Raw genomic sequence first — 12,566 nt, 5'->3', positions numbered from 1 at the left:
CAGGTATTTGATTTGTTGTTTCTGCCAGCGGAAATTGAAGTTAAGGGCAATTAATTTTTCCACGTGTTTGGGGAGGTTTATGTTAATAGCCTCCGATTTGCTCTGATTTATTTTGAACCCGGAGACCCTATTGAACCGTCCCAATAATTCGAGCAGGTTCGGCAAAGAGGTGAGGGGCCTGGATATTATCAGGAACACGTCATCCGCATAGAGTGCCACCTTATGCGTCTGGTTTCCGATGGCAATACCTGAAATATCTTTGCTATCCCGGATCTGGGCCGCCAGCGGCTCCATACACAGTGCAAAGAGGAGGGGGGAGAGCGGGCATCCCTGTCGCGTACCACTCTTAATTTGAAAGGGATCTGAAGCGAATCCCTGGTGGGTAACCCTAGCCGACGGGGTCGAATATAGCGCAAATATAGCTTTTATTAATTTGTTGCCCATTCTGAACGCTCCAAGCGTGGCCTCCAGGTATGGCCAGTCTATCCTGTCAAACGCTTTTTCCGCATCCAGACTGAGCGCCATAACTGGTATATCGTTGTGATTGGCTATTTCTATCAGATCAATAATCCATCGGGTATTATCCGATGCTTGTCGACCCTGGATAAACCCGACTTGATCTGGGTGCACCAGTCTGGGTAGGATAAGACTCACTCTATTGGCCAGTAATTTGGAATAGATTTTGATATCCGAATTAATGAGGGATATGGGTCTGTAGCTTTTACAGTCCTGCGGGTCTTTCCCTGTCTTGTGTATTACTGAAATGGACGCTTGGAGCATTTGGCTAGGGAACGGGGATCCGTTCAACACTTGGTTAAACATACGTAGTAAATAAGGGGCCAGTTGTTTCCTAAACTTTTTGTAGTAAAGATTTGAGTACCCGTCGGGGCCCGGGGCTTTAGAGGGTTTCAGGTTTTTCATAACCTCCAGTAATTCCTCCATTGTAAAATCTCTACCCATCACCTCTCTGTCCACCCCGCTCAAGCAGGGTATATGTGAGTTTGCCAGAAAATTCTCTAGGGCCACCTTGTTCGCTGGTGATCTGGTTACTTTATCCCCGTCATATAATTTCGCGTAGAAATCTTTAAATTCCCCTACAATTTGCTTGGGGTTGGCAGTAATTTCCCCTGATTCGCGTCGTAACGCTTGGATACTATAATTGTGCGTTTTGGAGTTAATCATATTGGCTAATAAGGTATCTGGTTTGTTTGCTTTCTCGAAAAATCTTCTCTTTGACCAACTTAACGCTTTCTCAGCCTGGGAGGTGAGCAGAAGATTCAGTTTAGTCTGGGTGTCTTTAATTTGTTGCAGGGTCTCTGCATCAGGTGATCGCCTATGTTGTTCCCAGTGCTGTTTTAGTTCTGCTTGCACCTTAATAATTTTTGCGTTGCGCTCCTTTTTCTTGCGGGCTCCCATATTAATCAAAACCCCCCTCAGTGTTGCTTTGTGTGCCTCCCAGAGGGTTATGTGTGAGTCAACGCTGTCTTTATTTTCACTGAAGAAGTATTTAATCTCCTCTTTGATCTTTCTCTCAAGGTCTGGGATCTTTAGGAGGGAGTCATTTAGTTTCCAATTTGCTCTTGGCCTTTCCAGCCCTATCTGCGCGCACCTTAGCTCGATCGGTGCATGGTCCGACCATGAAATATCATGGATCCCCGTATGGGTGACCGCGGAGACCAGTCTGCTAGATATAAAGAAGTAATCGATTCTACTGAATGAGTCATGTGGGTGTGAATAGAAAGTGTAAAGTTTTTCTAGCGGGTGGATTTCTCTCCATGCGTCTATTAGTTGGAGGTCCTTTAAACCTTGCTCTTGCGCGGAAGGTCAGGGATTGGTTCTGCGCTTGTGAGAACCTGAGCGATCTTGGGTTGGGTTCATAGCCACGTTGAAGTCCCCGCCTAGGATTAGGGCTCCTTCGCTAAATTTTTTTATAACACAGAATGTCTTCGTGAAGAACTCTGCCTCATGGATGTTAGGGGCATACAGCGTGGCTATTGTTATGGGGAGCGTATTGATGGATCCTATGAGCATTAGGAACCTACCCTCTCGGTCTTTCTTTACCTTATCCACTACTAGGCCTACTCTATTATGGACTAGGATTGCTACCCCCCTTTTCTTTTCTGGAGCGGAGGATAGAAATACTTGGTTATATTGTTTATCGAAATATTTGGGAGCGCTAGTGGTACTGAAATGCGTTTCCTGGAGTAGGATGAAGTCCGCTCCCTTTTTTTTGTAATCAGTGAGTGCTATCCTTCGTTTGCATGGGGAGTTTAGTCCCTTAGTGTTGTGGGATATAAAGGTTAGAGGCATGTTGGTGTGGGGAACTGACCTTGTTTTCCTAGTGTTGCTCTTGGGTGTATCGGGCCTCTACGGAGCCGTTTCTGTTCCTCTGCAGTACTCAGCTCTGTGCAGGGCTTCAGCGAGGGACCACTCGTGTAGGAGACAATGTGGGGGAGGGTGGACACAGTAGGTACATGGGACACATAAGGGCAAAGGAAAAACACGTAAACAACACATATCAACTGGGGAGATTGATCAGCGGCATAGGACCGCTGTCTCTCCCTTGCCTGTGGGACTGCGGATCTCTGGAACACGCCCTCCGTCTCCTTCCTTCTCCAAAGGGCCGTGTTGCCCCGCCTCGTCCCCAGGACTTCCTCAGGTTCTAGGGCAACTGCCCCAGCCCGAGGGTAGACACGCACGACGACTGTAGGACCGCCGTCCCAGCCGATTAACTAGCAACTTTGTTAGTCCAAACCTGACTTTTAAACAACCTGCATATTTAAGATAGTGCACGTAAACTAAAACTCTGACCTTATATCAGTAACTTTCCTCAACTTGGCCCCCATTCCTCTGTAGCTCTTTTCCAAATTGCCTCTTGTAATGCCTGCTAGGCCCAGGCACTCTGCTAAGTCCCGTGATTATTTACCCGACCTCTTTAACTCTTGGTTTAGCCCGAGTTCAGCTTAGCTACCCTAAACTTAACTTAACCTCCCCCCCTGTGGTGTCTGCGTGTCGGGTCCACCCCCTATGCCTTCCTGTCTGCCTTTGCCTTATGTTTTCTTTACCCTCCCAGATCCCTGCTTTGCGGCATCCAACTCCCGCCCCTCTGGTCTCCCTGTCGGCCTATGTCTATATTCTCTACTGTCTCTTGCCTCTCGCTATTAGTGTGTGAACCCCTGCTTCAGCGGGTGCTCCAGCTTTTATCTCCCTCCCCCCTCACCTAGATGGCTCCCGTTGCTGTTGTAGAGGTGTCCGTGGGAGGAGCAGGGGTGTCAGCAGGGATAGGGGTGTTTGCGGGATGAATAGGAGTGTCAGCGGGAGGAATGCCAGCGGGAGGCGTAGGGGTGTCAGCGCGAGGAGTAGGGGTGTCAAAGGGCGTGGGGGTGTCTGCGGGAGGGGCGGGAGTGTCAGCAAGAGAAGTGCCAGCGGGAGCAGTAGGAGTGTCAGCGCGAGGATTAGGGGTGGCAGCGGAAGTAGGGGTGTCAGTTTATGGGGTGTCCGCGCGAGGGGTGGCCTCTGCTGCCCTCTGTGCTAACTGCTTGTCCTACCTCTTAGGGCCCCGTATCCCCTTGCCTATGTGCACTCTATTAGCGTGTCCCCTTGCGCCGTTTCCTCTCGGCGCCGTGTGGCGCTTGGCCACTTCCAGGGTCATACTCCGGATCCCGCCCCTTCCGGCTCGTCTTGACCTCCGCCATCTTGGATGTGGCGTCTCTCTCGCGCACCTCTCGCGTGAAGTGCAGTCTCCTCCCTGTTGACGTCATCCGCAGCCGCTCCCTCTCAGTCGGGCACCGGAGCTGATCCAAGATGGCCACCAGTCTACCTCCGCTGCCGTCGGGGAATCAGGTAAGTGGTGCAGTGAGTCCAAAGGGCCTTGGCTCTTCTGGGCTCTGGGGGGGGATGCCGTGGGGGGGGGTGTAGCTATGAGGGGGGTCTCAGTGGGGCTACCACGGGTATTTTTAGGCGAGCGGAGAGCGGGGGGGAGGGGGGTCAACATAAACTGTGAGGGAACCCAGTCTCTTTATTAGTCCTATTACCGTGGACTGCGGGCATGGTTTTTCTTGTTGGATCTTCCTGCCTCCCGCCATGTTGGGTCCGGAGCTGATCTGTTTCCCGCCACTTCCTCTGTAATTTTGTCTTGCAAGCCCAGTTTGGTGAGGAAGGCTCCACCATCTTCAGCTTTTTTTATTGTTGTAGATGCCCCGTTTCTGGATACCAGGAGCCCAAAGGGGAAAATCCAACGATATTTAACCCCTTCGTCTCTGAGGATCTTGGTAATTGGGGTAAGTTGTTTTCTTTTTAACAACGTGGTGGGGGAGATGTCCTGAAAAACTTGAATTTTGTGTGACTCAAAGGAAGGATTATTGCGGGTCAGCTGGGTAAATAGTTCTTTTATATTAAAATAATGGATGCGGGCGATGATATCCCGCGGGGGGTCTCCCTGCTGTGGCCTGGATCTCAGGGCTCTGTGACACCGGTCCAGATGCAGCTCCTGGGTCGTCTTGTCCGGCATCAGTTGGGTCAGCCACCGGCCCACAAAGTCCTCCGGGTCAAGTTCCTCTTCTGAGATCCCCCTTATCCTCACATTATTCCGACGCTCTCGGTTTTCGGCATCTTCCTGCTTGTCTAAGAGGTCTTGGATAGTGTCCTTTACTTGGGCCAGTTGTTTGTCCGTTCTGTGGAGAGACTTTACTGTGGTGTCCAGCTTCCTCTCCAGTGAGTCAGTCCTGGCGCCGATGCTGCTTATGTCCGCTCTCAGGCATCTTTTAATATCTGCACAAAACTCCTGCATATCGCGCCTCCGCATAATTCTATTCCCGCTGTCTTCATCTCCCTCTGCCTCCGATTCAGACCCGCTTGGTGGGAGGCCCTCATGGCTGCGGGCGCGTGGTTGATCTCCCTTGCTATAGTAATCTGTCATTACTGTGGAGGGGCGCTTTGATCGAGTCCCTTTTGACATCTTGAAGGTGTCCGGGGGCTTTGTGGTCAGTTTTCAGCGGAATCCGCCAGGTTTGGACGTGTTTATTTATTGATAAGTGTCGGCTGGGAACGGAGCTGAATGTTCAAGCAGCCATTCAGTCCGTTGTCGCGCATGCGCCTCTCGTAATCATTTTTTAAAGAGAAAAGCAGGAGGAATTCAGGTGAGAGGACATGATAAAGAATAATACAATTAGAAGTTAGGACTTGCCTGATCTGAGGTTACCTCGGCCCAGTGGGTAGAGATGTGTGAATCTGTCGAGATTCACTTCTCCGCAGGTTCGAGGGAACTAGAACAAGTGCCAAACAATCTACAGTAGCTGAATGGCGCAAAATGGAAAAGAAAGAAAGCACTTTTGGCACATCTCTAGTAGTTGTCAAGCTTATCATAATGTGGCTACAATATGTAAATAAGACACCCATTTAAATGAAATATTAGAGATAGTTAAAGATGTGCAGGCATTTATGCAACATGATATAAGTAATAAGAAAGGGTTTAATACTGGTGAAATGTTGAGTTTTAGTGAGTTTGGATTTGCCTTGCTTTTGTGTTTTTTTGCTTTTAGTTTTTTTTTTGTTCAGACCTCAAAAGCATTCTAGTAAATTATAAAAATGTTAAATTGTATATATAATTGTAAGTACCCAAAATAAGGGCCATCAATTAGAGCTTTAATTCTTCTTTTTTTGACAGGATGAGCTTAATTTAACACAGGGATCAAAACAAATTAACCGCTTTGATGCTTGAGGCTACTAATTAATTGCCAAGGAATGCCTTCTGTGAACAAAGAGTTTAGCAATTAATACATACAACATAAACACCCTACAATTAAAATGCAAAAGCACATCATGTTCAATACGGGAAAATATTAACCCCTGGCAGCCCAAGTGGCCAACAAGTTGAGCATGACTAGCTGATCACTTGCGCTACTAAGAGTTTAATTTCTGAATATATTATGTGACAGGGTCTCCCTCTGGGCTCCCTTTAGCCCCCTTACCTCCGGCCAGCGGGGGAGTGCGCGTGCATCCGACAAACGCCGGTGCTGCGGGGAGGGCTGCGGGCAGTTGCAGTGGGCGACAGAATCACCGAAAATTCAGACGGCACCCTCTGCAGGGCGCCGCCATATTGAATTGCATTGCGCATTCGCGAGGCGGCCATTAGGCAGCAGGCTCTGTGGGAAACTACAAGCCCCATAAGGCATTGGGGCTGGGAATCATGTGGCGCGACAAAGCCAATAGGGCTTCCAGATTCTCCTGCTCAGGGGATTGATACCTTTGGCGCACTTAGGAGCACGCCAGTCGAAGCTGGGACAGCATAAGGGTAAGGTGTGTATGTACAGGGAGCCAGTGGTCCCTGCACTAGGCCAGAGACCCCCTTAGAACCCAGCTAGGCCCGACTCCCCTGTTTAGTTTGTAGTTGCTACAGGGACAGGCCCTTAGACAGGGACACTGCCCCTTCTAGCTTAACTAGTGACAGGGACACAGTTGAACGCTGCGCAGCAGTTGCGGCCTGTGGTCTGGGACCACACCACCACCGCAAGACATAGAGACTCTCTACAGTGTGGGATACCACCCCACGCGGAGTCGGATTAATCGCGGTCGACTTAATCGCTGGATCAGCGGATCCTGTCTGTCCTCCGGTCGGTGCGCCCGGTTGCTGGAGCACCCGGCAGGTACCTAACTACACCAAGTGCACCAACTTTACACCTAGCCTAGTGGGCAGCGCTGTATCATACATGAGGACATGGTGTTGGGAACACGGTGGGGGGGTTACGGCTTGGTAGCTGTACCTCATTAGTGTTGTTCATAGTTATGCCGGTTTATATGTTGATAGTAAAGTATTATTGTTTTACTACATTGTTGTGTATTATTCATATACAGGTGGAGGCGCTGTCACCTATCGGATCAGGTAGACCTCAGGCTCCCAGCGGCGGAGGTTCAGAAGGGTCTGACTATTGCTTTATCTATTGGTAACATATGGTTATAGAACTCAGCTCACTGACTAGCATGTCTGGGTTTATATCTCAAAGGACTATATAGAGTCTCCATGTATCTATCAGTAGCCCAATGTCTCCAGGTATTGCAATTTAGTGAATAGCACATGCATAGGTAATTTGCCGTTATTAACTCGTTGTTATGCTCATATCCATGTGTGCCATGGATTTAACTCACAAGGCGCTTTTTAAAAAAAACCTAAATGTTGACCTAAAGATTTTAAGCTGCTAATTCAAGTCTCTGATTCTATTCTCTTACTCAACAGTCCCACTCCAAATATGATTGTGCCTTGGAGCTGTTTTTATATGGATGAGATCACACACAGTTTAACTGAACAATGAAAAAATGTATATTCTTTTCTTTCCTCTGAGGAAATCAGCTCTCGTCAAATTAACCAGCGATTGCATTTCACTAAACTCTATATCCATCTTTACACTGAGACCTAATATTTTGTTACTACCATAAACTCTCAGTTGCACTTTTTACTATGGATGGGCAAAAAAGTTCCCTTTAATGGATATATATAACAAAAAATTCATTATTGTTTTAGATACGCTTTTTAAATTCACATTACAATAGCGCACTATCTCAATACAGCTGCGGCCGCCTTTATCCTATTGCGGCCGTATCGGTGCAACTCTGATAACCGCGGGCAGATGCAGTAAAAAAAATTTCTGGAATTTGTTCCGGTATTTTAGCGCTCATAATATTGAATGCATGAACGTGAATGCGGTATGAATGTGGCATGAACGCGGTGAAGTGCGGTGAAGTGCGGTGAAGTGCGTGGCATTCGGAAAAAATCCCCAAAATTTTTTGGAGATGTTGGACAATAAAAGGATCCGCGGCTGTATATATTCACATTGGTCCAAGAAAAATACAAATTCATTGTAGATTTGTACAAACGACATAGGTGCACTTCTGTATGAGTTTGCAGATGGTCTTTTCATCAGATAAAATCTTATGTTACTTTGGTCTAATCTCAGAAATTGCAATGACCAACATATGGTTATTCATATGTGAGATGCAATGTTCTTCCACCACAGGGCATACTTCTAGTAGCATACTGTAATGGGTGCTCACCACAAACAGGATGGGACCGAAGGGCTGAGGTGGGGATGTTTGAAAACACCGACCAACAACTGCGCAACCGCGTTCGGATTGCAGAGTCGCAGTCGTGTAGCTGGGTCAGGGTAGGAGAGGTTAGGATGGTCGTGATACTCGCCGTGGTCTGGGGTTGGAGAAGTCAGATAGTCGTAGTGCGTAACCGGGGTCCAGGAATATAGAAGGTTGGAGTCCAAATACAAGCCGAGGTCAAGGGACAGAGAAGGCAGAGGTCCAGGAACAAGCAAGGGTCAGGTACAACGAAAAGCAGCAGGCAGGAAACAAGGCAAGGTAAACAAAAGGTTGCTTGAGGCAAGCTCGAGTCACAAGCTATGGTTATCCTCAGCCAATTTGGAGGAGGGCTGGCTGAGCATATAAGGGAGTGACAGCCAATAGCAGGGCTGCACCAGGCTGTGAGGGATGAATAATCAGATGTATTCCATCCACTGGTAAGCAGGGGTGGAGTGTACTGCAGGTGTGGAGTAATTGAAGGTAATCGTGTTAACCTCGTGCGTGTCCTTGGCAGCATGGCACCGGCATGTAAGTGCGCAAGGGAGCTTCTCCGTGGCATCACGGGGCGGGGCCAAAGCCCGATAAGTGTGGTGACTTCACGCCTGGGCGCAACCTCAGTGTGAGGCACGTCACCTGTCTAATCACGGGGCACATTATGGGGACGGGACCGAAGCCCAATCCTTACACATACATTTCCTTTTAAAATTCAGTTATGTATTGAGACTTGAACAGAAGATCAGTGGCTGGTGGACTGTGTGGAGGTTTTTCTAGCCGAGATTTGGTTCTTCTGTCCCTAGTCATCACTAACTTTCCCTGTGGATGTCCGTCGCAGCTGGAACACCAGTGAGAGAGGGAGTGCTATTTCTCCTCCATTGTCTGACCCTGGGTGGTCTCAACGGCTGTATATTGTAAGGGTTCCAGTCCATGTTTGGGTGGAACTCACCCTTACATAGCTGTAGAGGTTCCTGGCAAACCTCCTCCTTGACTAAGTGATCGGCGACAGCTGTTCCTGGACTTACATTGCAGTCTGCCTTGTTACTGCCTTCTGTGTAGTCCTGCACCTATTGTCTCTCCATACTATTTAGGGTTAGCCTCTTCCAACAGGAAGGGGCAGAGCATAGTTTTTGTAAACCTGTGCTTGTCACAAGCACCTCTGCTTTGCCGTCTGAATTCTATCCAGCTTCCCTGTTCTGATGCCCCTGCGCTGAAGCTTCTCTGTTCCTGTGGTCTTCCCTTTGCTGAAGCCCCTGCATTGAAGCTTCTCTGTTCCTGAGGCCTTTCCTGTGCTGAAGCTTCCCTGTTTTCCTGAAGCCTTCTCCTTCACCTTCTTCACGGTGCTGAAGTCCCTATGCTGAAGCCTTCCCTGCGCTGAAGCCTTCGCCTTATAGAGGTTTTCAATGTGCAGAAGCCCCTATTCTGAAGCCTTCCCTGATGCCGACCCCAGCCTGTGACTCCGACCATCGCTCATGTGCCACCTGCCTTGACCCCAGCCTGGATACCAAATATGCTGCTCTCTCCAATACTGACCAGGATACCCATTACTACAGACTCTGCAATCCGGACCCGGCTTCGTGGCTCCAGGTCGGTGTTTCCATATCCCCACCTCAGCCCTGTGGTCCGGTCCTGGTTTGTGGCGAGCACGTTCGTTACATATACAGTATGCAGTTTTGCTTGTGAGTGTAATACTTTTTACTTATTTAAATTATAAAGCAACCTGCACTATTTTGTGTCCACTCTATTTTCACATGTGGGAATCCCCTCCCTTTGTCCCTCCCACCTACTCGTCTGGTTCTGACGGACGTCGTCACGGGAGTGTTTGGAGATACACACACGCGTTAGTTACTCTGAATAACAACCCGGCTAATATCACTCACGGACCTTGTGAGTGAGTTACCTATTTCCTTATTCATTTCACTTGCAAATAAAGCTATATTGCACCAAATTTGCAATATATTTTATTATTTTTACATATACCTGGATTTATTTGCCCTCCTGATCTTCTGTTCCTGCCAATCGTTTATGGACATGGATTGAGTCCACATCTGGAGCAGCACTATTTCCAGAGGATTGTATACATTTAATATTCCTATCACACAAGTGTGTTCACATTGTTCACTTTTAAATGATATTTGCGCTCAATCCTTTTTTTTGCTTGAATGTATTGAGTCTTATTTACAAAATCTATCCTACACTGAGAACTACAAAGTGTACATTATAAACTGTAAACATAATGATGATAATGGGTAACCTCCAAATAACATGATCAAATTATTATCATTTATTTGTAATTCGCCAACATATTCCGCAGCGCGGTACAATGGGGGTACAGTGTTATGTAAATTACATAAACAGAATGACATACAAAATAAGGACAAACAAGCACAAACAGATACAGAAGGTAATGAGGGCCCTGCTCAGGAAAGTTTACAATCTAGTGGGGATAAGGGGCTATGTTCTGATATTTATTATTTATTTATTGATTATTTATTTATAAAATGTTTTACCTCTTTTGGAGTCAGATCTAAGATGATAAGTGCTGCATGTGGTGGGGGTGAGGAGCTTGTTCAGGTGGACAGGTAGCTTGCCCAGAAAGTATTTGAAGGCAAGACAGGAAAGATGTACTTTATGCATAGACTCAAGTGATGACAAGTCTACTTCTTTGAGCATTTCGCAGTGATGTGTGTTGTAGTTGCATTGGAGAACAAAACGGCATATTGAATTGTAGAGGGTATCAAGTTTGCTACGGCGTGTTTGGGGTTCTGTGCCATATAATATGTCTCCATAGTCGATAATTGGCATTAGCATCTGCTGTGTGATATACTTTCTCACCAGCAGACTTAGGGGGGATAGATAAAGCGCCTCCCGCGTGAAACGCGTTAGAGTGTTTTTTTTAACCCATATGTGCCAATAAATAGAAGTTTTACTGCACTTACCTTACCTGGTGGAGTTTTCTTCGGCTGTGCACCGCCCCCCGTTTCCTGTTCTGTCTGTGCTGCTGTTGTTTGGATTGGAGCACACCGTGCAGTTCAAGCCACTCTGCCTACAAGGAAGACAGTGAGTAATGTTACAAAGTTCGTGTTTACTCACTTACTCAGATTGTTATACTTCAATCAAGTTAATGTGACTTTTCCAACTCACTACATATATTCCTACAATTGTTGGGCAAGAGGAACTGCTGCCTTACATATCCAGTTACTCCTATACATTTCTAATGGACATTTACATGTGTTGAAGGTTTAGATGCACTGTTTGGATTTCCTGCATAGTTAACCCTGGTAATCATCTTAGTTTGGCATAGGTTTTGGATGTCAGGGTATCAAAGTGCATCCCAAATGTTAAATGGGAGTCAAACCATATGCCCAAGTATTTAAAACTAGTAACAGGAGTTTGGGCGGTATTGGTGTTGGTTCTGATCTAGAGCTAAGTGATTGCAAGCTTTAAAAATGTATCCTTGGTCCCAAATACCATTGTTACAGTCTTGTCAGTGTTTAAAAACAGTTTGTTTTGGGAAATTATATTTTCAAGTCTCAAAAAGTCAGATTGAAGTATGTGTTCAAGGTCAGAGAGGCTATGGCTGTGTGCATATAAGATTGTGTCGTCCGCATACATGTGTATTGAAGCTCCCTTACAAGTTGTTGGAAGATCATTGATGAACACTGAGAAGAGTAGGGTCCCCAGAACAGAGCCTTGCGGGACACCATAGGTGATATCCAGGGGGTTGGAGTTAGTGCCTGAGATAGACACATGTTGAGATCTACCTGACAGGTAGGAATGAAACCAGTTTAAAGCATGCTTCCCTATTCCAGTGCACTGGTGTTTGTTAAGCAATAGAGAGAGAAATGGGAGTCCCAAGCTCCCTAGCGGCGCTACTTCAAAAGAGTCCAGCAATTATGCAGTTATGTAAGTGTAAATGACATCACTTTGTATACTTCTCAGAGACTGTCCCATATGTGGAATTTAACCCCTTGTGTATCACACATAAATAACACAGTGGTAGAGTATCCCCAATAGCCTCTGTCCCGAGGAATGACTTGTATGGGGTATACTCATATAATAGAATGAACTCACTGTTTGAGTGTGTAAGGGCTCCTGGATGTCAGCGTGCTCCAACCGGGGTAGAAGTAGATTGCAAGTGGAGAGGAGAAATTTGGCGGTGCAACTGCTCCAGAAAAGAAAAAAGCAGACCGGGATTCTTTACTGGTCAAAAAACTTTATTTGGCACATAGCAGCCAGACAAACACTCTTTTCAGGAGCAGTTGAACCGCCAAATTTCTCCTCTCCACTTGCAATCCGTTTGTTAGGCAAGATAACATGATCAACAGTATCAAAAGCCTTTGCAAAATCTAGGAATATTACACTGGTGAGTTGTCCCCATTCCATTCCACACTGGATCTCATTGCAAACTTTTTGCAGGGTAGTTACCATTGAGTGTTTGGGGCGAAAGCCAGATTGGAATTGGCTAGGGAAATTTGCCTTGGTATAGTAAT

General features: G+C 46.8%; 1 long non-coding RNA gene across 1 annotated transcript in view; it reads right to left on the bottom strand.

Moving 5' to 3' along the window:
* Positions 1 to 11,121, bottom strand: part of LOC142468989 (uncharacterized) — a 30,529-nt gene extending 19,408 nt beyond the window's left edge. The window contains exon 1 of the long non-coding RNA XR_012788931.1: positions 11,013 to 11,121. This is a non-coding gene — a long non-coding RNA (uncharacterized LOC142468989). The remainder of the gene's footprint in view (positions 1 to 11,012) is intronic.
* Positions 11,122 to 12,566: the final 1,445 nt, after the last annotated feature.

This window comes from Ascaphus truei, chromosome 1 (genome assembly GCF_040206685.1).
Source record: "Ascaphus truei isolate aAscTru1 chromosome 1, aAscTru1.hap1, whole genome shotgun sequence".
Taxonomy (NCBI): Eukaryota; Metazoa; Chordata; class Amphibia; order Anura; family Ascaphidae; genus Ascaphus; species Ascaphus truei.
The sequence above is the reverse complement of the archived record's forward strand: the minus strand, read 5'-3'. Positions and strand labels throughout refer to the sequence as shown.